Here is a 10,000-nt window from a genome sequence, read left to right on the forward strand (position 1 = left end):
CCTGAGCGCAGGAAGCATCCGCCGCCGTCCTCACGCTCGCAGAGTGACCAGACGCTTCCTGGAGGAGAGACCGATCGCGGCGGAGGGGTTCCCGGCGGCGCCGGCAGAGCGGCGCTACCAGCATGCACTGCGGCCTGTGATCCTTCGCTCCGGGGCTCCGTCGCGCGAGACGCAGCGTCCGCTCGCGACCCGCCAACCGGGGTCAAAGCCTCGCCGCGGCCGATGAAGGCGGGCGGACCGCTATGCGCTTTCTAACGCCCGGAGACACGTAACAACCCCCCTCTCCAACAAGACAACGTTATAAATATGAAAGAAGACGATGATGAGCTGAGGGGTGGACGTCAGGGGCGCGTTAACGGAGAGCCGGACAGGAGACAGCTGCCCCGGCGCTGGACCACAGAGGCAGGAAGAGAGCCGGACAGGAGCGGATTCAGCGGGAGGCTCGGCTCGTCCAGCCTGCGTCAGATTGTCGACAGCGCCTCAGATGTGAGAGCCCCACTGACTGACAGCGGAAGGCTGTCAGTAACCGGCTGAGGTCCTCCACCACTAACGGCCCACAGTGTCGGGCACAGTGGAAGAGGAGATGGAGGAGGAGGAGGGGGGAGGAGGAGGAGGAGGAGGAAGAATCTCCACACAACAATCGGATCAAGCGGCAAGGTAGCAGCGAGGTAGCCCTCCCCCAGCCCCCGCCCCCACGAGGAAAGCTCTCTAATTGGTGGAAAGGGCAGCCTGTCTGCGCCCGCGTACGCTCTCAGATCTCTCCCAGGACAGGCAAGGCAACGCGCCAATTACTGCCAATTGTTGGCCCCGTGGTTGAGATGTGGACAGTTGTCCGCCTGGAATAAGGAGCTAGGGCCAGTGAATATTCCTGCTAACGCTGTTCACACAGCAGCGCTATGCTACAAACACCTCCGCAACCCCTGGCAAACTAAACCACCGGGCTACTTGTTAAGCCCATCAGTTCCACTCCTCGTAACGCTAACCGGTGACCATACAAAGATAGCTTTCAGGAGCTGGTAAATAAAAGCCAACAATCTCAGAGGGCTGGGTTTTTGAACGCACACGGAAGCGGTCAGCTATTTCAAACCCCCCCACCCCCCCCCCCCCCGCGCGCTAACGCTAAGTGAAGCTAACTGACAGAACCTGTACTTTTCAAAACGCCCAGGTTCAGCCCATGTTTAGAGGAGGTGGGGGGGGGGGCAGGTTCAGCCCATGTTTAGAGAGGGGGGGGGGCAGGTTCAGCCCATGTTTAGAGGAGGTGGGGGGGGGCAGGTTCAGCCCATGTTTAGAGAGGGGGGGGGGCAGGTTCAGCCCATGTTTAGAGGAGGTGGGGGGGGGGCAGGTTCAGCCCATGTTTAGAGAGGGGGGGGGCAGGTTCAGACCCCATGTTTAGAGGAGGTGGGGGGGGGCAGGTTCAGCGCATGTTTAGAGAGGGGGGGGCAGGTTCAGCCCATGTTTAGAGGAGGTGGGGGGGGGCAGGTTCAGCGCATGTTTAGAGGAGGTGGGGGGGGGGCAGGTTCAGCCCATGTTTAGAGAGGGGGGGGCAGGTTCAGCCCATGTTTAGAGGAGGTGGGGGGGGGCAGGTTCAGCCCATGTTTAGAGAGGGGGGGGGGCAGGTTCAGCGCATGTTTAGAGGAGGTGGGGGGGGGCAGGTTCAGCGCATGTTTAGAGGAGGTGGGGGGGGGCAGGTTCAGCGCATGTTTAGAGAGGGGGGGGGCAGGTTCAGCCCATGTTTAGAGGAGGTGGGGGGGGCAGGTTCAGCCCATGTTTAGAGGGGGGGGGGCAGGTTCAGCCCATGTTTAGAGGAGGTGGGGGGGGCAGGTTCAGCCCATGTTTAGAGGAGGTGGGGGGGGGCAGGTTCAGCGCATGTTTAGAGAGGGGGGGGGCAGGTTCAGACCCCATGTTTAGAGGGGGTGGGGGGGGGCAGGTTCAGACCATGTTTAGAGGAGGTGGGGGGGGCAGGTTCAGACCCCATGTTTAGAGGAGGTGGGGGGGGGCAGGTTCAGACCATGTTTAGAGGAGGTGGGGGGGGGCAGGTTCAGACCATGTTTAGAGAGGGGGGGGGGCAGGTTCAGCGCATGTTTAGAGGAGGTGGGGGGGGGGCAGGTTCAGACCATGTTTAGAGAGGGGGGGGGGCAGGTTCAGCCCATGTTTAGAGGAGGTGGGGGGGAGGCAGGTTCAGCCCATGTTTAGAGGAGGTGGGGGGGGGGGGGCAGGTTCAGCCCATGTTTAGAGAGGGGGGGGGGCAGGTTCAGCCCATGTTTAGAGAGGGGGGGGGGCAGGTTCAGCCCATGTTTAGAGGAGGTGGGGGGGGGCAGGTTCAGCCCATGTTTAGAGAGGGGGGGGGGGGCAGGTTCAGCCCATGTTTAGAGAGGGGGGGGGGGGCAGGTTCAGCCCATGTTTAGAGGGGGGGGCAGGTTCAGCCCATGTTTAGAGGGGGGGGCAGGTTCAGCCCATGTTTAGGGGGGGGGGCAGGTTCAGCCCATGTTTAGGGGGGGGGGGGCATTACGGGTCCTACTCGATGGAAGCCAAACATACACCGGTTCATCCATTATCCATTAGCTGCTTATCACAGTTAGGGTGAGGGCCAGACCGCAAACCCTCCTCTCAGTCGGGGGGAAACGTCGAAAAACAAGTTCCTCTCCACAGTTCCTCGACTCGAGGCTTAAAACAAGGAGGAACTGAACGCCGTAGAGGGGGGTGAGGAGGAGGAGTCATAACTCTTCTAAAAATCACTATAATGCTCTTTAATTGTGTAGGCAAAAATCTTTTCAAAAGAGCATGGTAATTTTACCCTGTTAAATAATTCAGCGCACATTAATAACGGCCGTGCCCGGGCAGATGGGGGAAAGGCTGTTTTAGGAGTGATGGTGTGCCGGAGCTGGAGACAGGATCTCACCAGCAGCCCCCCCACCCCCCCTTGGCGTAAAGTTACATTTTAAAGAAAATGACATTAAACACGTTTATGGTCACCTTTAAAGGTATTGAGTCTGCGTGTGGATGTAGGTTTTAAAACCGCACGTAAAACCTTTCATAGAGGTGGACTTACTTCCATGGCTTTTGGAGACAAAAAGTGAATGCAGATTAATGAGAAGGATTGGATTTTTTTTTCTCCAAAATGGATGATTTCTCTGGATGAGCACGTGCTGATTTGAAAAATCTTTGCAACTACTGTACAGCTCAGTTTTACCCACAGTATAATCACCGTTAGGCCTGTTAGATCTAAACCACCACCTAACGTGAACCTGCAAATTATCATGGGAACAGCAAAAGATCATTAAATATGTACAGTATATTCTAAGACTAATAGAAAACTGCTGAACCCGGCTACAGTAAGCCTGCGAGTTATATTCTCTTTACGTGCGCCGTGCATCTGTGTGCATAAAACACTGATAGAAACCACATGAAAAGTAAAAAAGGTCAGAGCGAGAGCTAATGAAGCAGGCTAACCCTCTCGCTCTGGGCTTTGAGGGAGCCTGGCAGGGGAGGAACGCAGGGCCATGCAAATGCACGTATGAATTTGAATGAACCGCACGGTGGCAAAGGCACTCATATATCCTGGAACCTATTCATGAGGGGGGAGGAGGATGGGGAGGGGGGGGGGGGGGGGTCCTCTTTCCATCATATACGGACATGAAGCGTACTACAGTATAGGTTGAACACGATTGAACAATGACTTTTAAGTGCGTTAAAACACGGCGAGGCTGGCGAAATATGCATGAGCGTGGGCAAGATGAAATAAGACGTTGTTTTTCACCCCCACGAAGCACAGAAAAGCAACAAATGATCCCTCGGCATCCAGCTTGACTATTCTTGTTTTGCTGGCTCAAAGCCGGGAGTCTCTCACTCTAAATATTAGCGTATTAAACAGAGGGAATAGATGAAGGACGCTGTGAGGAGTGAGAGACGACCAGGACCTGCAGAACAAAACAAGAACGCCTGCCTCTGTGTCTCAAACACGCCTGGTGAGAAATACTTTGAAACTAAAGTCAGTTTGAGAATAAAAGGACACATCTGCATCATAACATCAACGGTGGCCGTCTCTCCAAGGTGGTGTATCTTCGGGTCCCGGGGCAGCTGCCCACCGGGGGTCCAGGGTTCGCGCCGCGGTCTCGGCAGATCCGAATATGGCCGGCCGCCACAGGGGCGTGGCATACTGGGCCACCGCCACCGAGGGGGGTTGGTTTTATTTCGGTCTGCCGCTCTATGACTACCCTGTCAGAGTCACGCTCATGGGCTTGAGAGAGTCAGGTAGGTCTCTCTTCAGGATCACGGGCGTGAGAGAGTCAGGTACTGTAGGTCTCTCTTCAGGATCACAGGCTTGAGAGAGTCAGGTAGGTCTCTCTTCAGGATCACGGGCGTGAGAGAGTCAGGTAGGTCTCTCTTCAGGATCACAGGCTTGAGAGAGTCAGGTAGGTCTCTCTTCAGGATCACGGGCTTGAGAGAGTCAGGTAGGTCTCTCTTCAGGATCACGGGCTTGAGAGAGTCAGGTAGGTCTCTCTTCAGGATCACGGGCTTGAGAGAGTCAGGTAGGTCTCTCTTCAGGATCACGGGCTAGAGAGAGTCAGGTACTGTAGGTCTCTCTTCAGGATCACAGGCTTGAGAGAGTCAGGTAGGTCTCTCTTCAGGATCACGGGCTAGAGAGAGTCAGGTAGGTCTCTCTTCAGGATCACGGGCGTGAGAGAGTCAGGTAGGTCTCTCTTCAGGATCACAGGCTTGAGAGAGTCAGGTAGGTCTCTCTTCAGGATCGCTGACTGCGGGGCTGTGCAATGGACCCCCCCCCCCCCAACAGCGACATAAATGAATTATCTACAATAATTAAATAAAACATTCCAGAGAACATTCGCACTGGGCACTGTTACCATGCACTGTTACCATGCACTGTTGTTATGATTTCCAAAAATATCAAATTGGGCTTCTGGCGTGCAAAAGAGCTGTCATCAAAACTCAACTCACCCTTTAGTGAGGTGTTGAAACAGTTCAGTAGACGGGTGGCTGTAGCTCAGTGGTAGAGTGGGCCGTCCAATGATCGTAGGGTTGGCAGTTCAATCCCGGCACCTCCTTATGACATGTCGAAGCAGGGGCGGACTGGCCATCGGGAGCACTGGGAATTTTCCCGGTGGCCTGGCGCGCCAACTGGCCTGCCCCCCGTCAACAAGTCACGCGCAGCACCCCCTTCCCGTCAACAAGTCGCGCAGCAACACCCCCCCCCCAACAAAACGAAACTGAAGGTGTTCCATCTCACCGCGTCGGCTCGGCTCGTGGCCTGACTGGGGCTACATTTCCCGGCAGGAAATATTCACCCAGCACGGCCCTGTGTCGAAGTGTCCGTGGACAAGACACTGAACTCCGAATTGCTCTCAATGAGCAGGCTAGCACCTTGCATGGCACCTACCACCATTGGTGTTTGTGTGTGTGTGTGAATGAAAGCCTTCATTGTAAAGCACTTTGGACAAAAGGGAAAAAGTCCAGTTCCTATTCACCATTTTACCATGTCTTTAAATTCAAGAGGGCGTCAAGTGTGGCTATACGCCGCGTCTTTTATGGTAACCGTCTCCTATAAGGCCCAGTCCAGAGCATCGCTCTGAAAGACTGTAGGTAGTTAATGTTAATGCATCATGCACTGCGCCAGGCTCATTTGCCTCACAAACCATCTGAACATTTGGAGTGGAAACACTTGCGATTCACATATATGGCACTATTACATGTGGAGCGCACGCAACTTGGGTGTACTTATAGGAGACAGTTACCTATTAAGGACATGGCTTAAGTTACAACACCACACAGCACCCCTTTGTTAGTGCTTGTACATATACAGTACAGGAAGTCAACAGAAGGGTATAAAGGCATAGCCATCCTGTGAGCTCACACTGTTTCACTCCACTCATCAGCCTGGCAAAGCTCAATAGTGATCCGTATGTGCCAGATCAGAAAATGATCTAGCCAATCAGCGTTCTTATGAGACAGCTACAGGCGTGGTTTAGGTGTGACGATAGCCATAAGAGATATGGTTCGTTTGTCTGATTGGTTGAAGTGAGCCCGTGATAGACAGTGATACAGATAGTTCATCTGCCAAGTATTTTTGAAAGCGCCTGCCCTTTTCCAAACAGATTCCAATGAAGCCTTCCCAGATGGTTGAGTGGAACAAACCATCTGGCACGTCAGGTTTATAGAGGCATGCTAGAATGCTTAATCTGAGTGGTATTTCCAAATTCAAACTCATGTTTTGGGGACCCCAAAGACCTATAAACTCCTTGAAAAAGACTATAATCGGGGACCTTTTTATATAATTATTTGGCTCCGTGATCGGCACTCTTTATGCACAAGGACATTGATCTCCTCCCATGTAGCCTAAAGCCTTCACTTCTTTCTCTGCAACTCATTCATCCATTCTCCCTCCTACAGTCGCCTGCTTTTAAGTGGTGCATGTGTGTCTGTGTCCGTTTGTAGCTCTAGAGATTTAGACCAATCAGGAGTCACCAATACCGACACCAGCAGAGGGCAGTAGAGATTGCTCAGAAACCTGCACCGCCTACTTCCTCACCTGGGGGTGATGTTTTATACTACGGCACACCTGATTGGCTTGAGAAAGGCAGACCTGCGCCACTTTATTCAGTGATTCCACCTCTTCGCTGGCTGCACCTCCACTGACTTCTATATAATGTGACAACTATGCCCAGAGGGTTCTCACAGCCCGTCATCAGTCGGCCATGTTGGAGGTTTTAGGCTACTGAATGTAGATACTAGATTAGACCAAATTAGGGCCAAATGTCCGGTACTGATATCTAATTAAGCATACCAATGGACTTAAGCCACTGCAAGGTGGGCTGTTCTCAAAGTTCTTGGCCTGAACACTCGCCAGATGAAGCTACTCTTCCTCATCACAGAGATGCAGCACAGCTAGTGGTTCTAGCTGAATAAGCTGACTTGCGATGGTTGTTTGTTTGTTGAGGAAAGTCAGGAGGTGTTTAGAGCCTCAGAACCACATTAAAAGCTGATCCGGCTCCTTCAGATGCAGCAGGCGCTCCATCCCACTTCCTGTTGTTGACTCCCAATTGCCGTGCGAAAAAGAAAGGGGGAAGAAAATACTGCTGTAGCCTAAGAAAAACCTACAGCACTTTCTATACGCCGAAAGAAAAGAGTTAATTAGAAATACAAATTCTCCCAGATTGTTGTTAATGGGAACTGTAGAGTAAGCAACACATATTTTGTGCCCATAAGTAATTCTCAGGTATCTTTGATCTGCGGCCCACAGCGGATGCCACGGCGTGCTGCTGTCTGGCTTCTGGGATTCTGCCAGCGCCAGACATCTGGCTACTTTGTTATCATTGGTTGATCTGCTCCCGGGAGGCCACTCTCGTGACACCAGGCAGAGAGTGTCCTGGCAAGGAAAATCATCAGCACATTTGGAGTGGATTAGAGTTCCAAAGTGGTCCTCAAATCTCTACAGGGGGTGGGGCGAGCCGCCCTCCTTCGGGGGTTCCTCAGGGCTCAGTGCTGGGGACGCTGCAGATCTGCCTGCTTCGGGGGAGCGGGGGGGGGGGGGGGGGGGGGGCTTGACACATTTCATCATGGGTCTTCTGCAACATCATAGGGGGTGAAGTGGAACCCCTAATTACCTTATCCAAGATCTGCTAGATTTGGAGTGGGGAAAAAAATGATTTGAAGACTACCCCTTAAGAGTTTATTATTTGGAAGGTTCTGGGAGTTTGGAGTGTGTGTGCGTTTTTCTGTGTGGCTGCTGTGATTTAATGCTGCTCAGAAAACAACATAATTAAATCACGAATCTGGCAGATTTTTCAATAAGCCGTTTTATACCCCGACTAATGCAGTTTTGTCTGTCCCACTGCAATTTCTGTGCAGCTTCGCAGTTCGGCTCCGCTGTCATCACACCCCTTGATTTCACCTGTCTCACACTCCAAAGTGTTTAAACCCCATCCCGCTCTCGATCCTTAAGGTCGTGTCTCGAAAGCCTTCCCAGAATCCCTCCCAAAAAACACTTGTTTAGAGGTTAAAAGACTGCTGCCTAAGCAGTGGCTTAGCAGTGGGAAAAAAAGCAGTGTACAACAAGCTGAATGTTATTCAAGGCGTTGATTGAGGAGCTGTCCTCCTCCCTGTTTTCTCTCTCAGCGTTTCCATTTGCGAACACAAAGCTGCGGTGACCCATAAATATTCCATGGTGTGGAGATGCAAAGCAGGAACTAATGACTGGGGTGTGTGTGTGTGTGTGAGAGAGAGAGAGAGAGAGAGAGAGAGAGACAGACAGAGAGAGAGACAGAGAGAGAGACGTGTGTATGGCAGATCCCTAGGGGATTCTGCTTAGGCAGGCAGGCGAGCAGGCAGGCGAGGGTGTGGTCCCCCTCTCCCCCCCCCCCCCCCCCCCCTCCCTCTCCCTGGCTGCGCTTTCCTTCCACGTCTCCTAGCGGCCTGGAGGTCAGAGGTCACCTGGTTGCTTGCCTGCCATCAGCACTGCGCTAGCTCCCCATCCAACATCAGTCTGGATGTTCAGCCAGTCACCCTTCAACCTCTCGCCAGCTGTGCTAGCCTAGTACCCCCCCCCCCCCCCTCCCCAAGACAGCCCCCCCATCAGGGCTTGAGCTTCAAAGGCGGTGTGGCACAGCATTTCATATTTTGGAGCTTAGTACTGCACATACCCCTTGCTACTGTAGCTAACACATGCCTCGTACTCTGAGGGTCTCGAACCTATTTTGGTTTTTCATTCGTGGTTAAACATTCAAACTGGTTGAACTGATGTGTGACAGCTGGATTTAGGTTACACTTCATTGATTTCCTGCCATCCAGTCACAGAGTAGGGCTACAATACAGCAGCCTATGGGCAGCTAGCTAGCTGCTGTACCTCCTCACACAGGTAGTGGTGGGGGATCTGGATGGGGCTGCAGTGAGAGAGTGATAGCAAGAGAGAGAGAGAGAAAGAGAGAGAGATAGAAAGAGAGTGCTAGAGAAAGAGAGGGCGGGAGAGAGTGCTAGAGAGAGAGAGAAAGAGAGATGGCAAGAGAGAGTGCTAGGGAGAGAGAGAGAGAGAGAGAGAGAGAGAGAGAGGGAAAGAGAGAGATTGCAAGAGAGAGAGTGTGCTAGAGAGAGAAGAGAGAGAGAGAGAGAGAGAGAGAGAGAGAGGGAGGATTTTCTTCTCTGCTTAGCATGATGAATGAGATGAGGAGGGGCCACTTGACACCTGTCACCCCACCAGCCAGGCACAATTACCTCCAGGGGGAGGGCTGGGAGGACTGGGGACTTACTGGGGAGTTCCGCGGAGCTCCCAGTGAAATCGGCGAGCGTTTGAAGATCATTAGCGTTACAGACCCTGTCTTCGTAGCCCCGTCCAACCTCCCGAATGGCGGCCTTTGATCACTGCGCCACGTTTTTTGTCAATAGCACGTGCACGCCGCATAAATTATAAAGTTATACACACAAAGTCAGCAGGTAGAGTGCCACGCTCGATATCTGGCGCGCCCGACGTCGGGGCCACTGATTGGCTCTAATGAACGTCTCTCTGCGGCCAATGTGGTTGGACAAACATTGCATGCGGTTATCATGTACTGGCCAATGAAGGCAGTCGGTACGGTGATCACATGTTACAAGCAGAAAAATGAGAATCTGCATGAAAAAGGAGAAGAAAAGAGTGGTGTCTAGTGAAGAAGACTATGAGATCCTTGCTGGGCGCTGATGTCATTCAATGAAAACTTGAATTAATTCACATCATGGATATTGACTCGTACACTGACTTTGACTGAAATTGTTTAAAAAATTATCAAACTGATTGAACGTCTGAAAATAATAATAAATATAATAAATAAATAAATAAATACAGACATTACAGTTGGTGGTGTATTTTTTTTATATTTCTTTAAAAACTTCTGCATCCTCAAAGCCCCAAAGAATTGGTCGAAGTCAATTGTTTAGTTAATACGGTTAATACTCACAACATATGGCCAGCATATGTTAAAAGGGTGCAAATAACCATTCTAGTGTGAATCTCCGG

This window comes from Borostomias antarcticus (assembly GCF_949987555.1).
Source record: "Borostomias antarcticus genome assembly, chromosome: 20".
In the NCBI taxonomy this organism is placed as follows: domain Eukaryota; kingdom Metazoa; phylum Chordata; class Actinopteri; order Stomiiformes; family Stomiidae; genus Borostomias; species Borostomias antarcticus.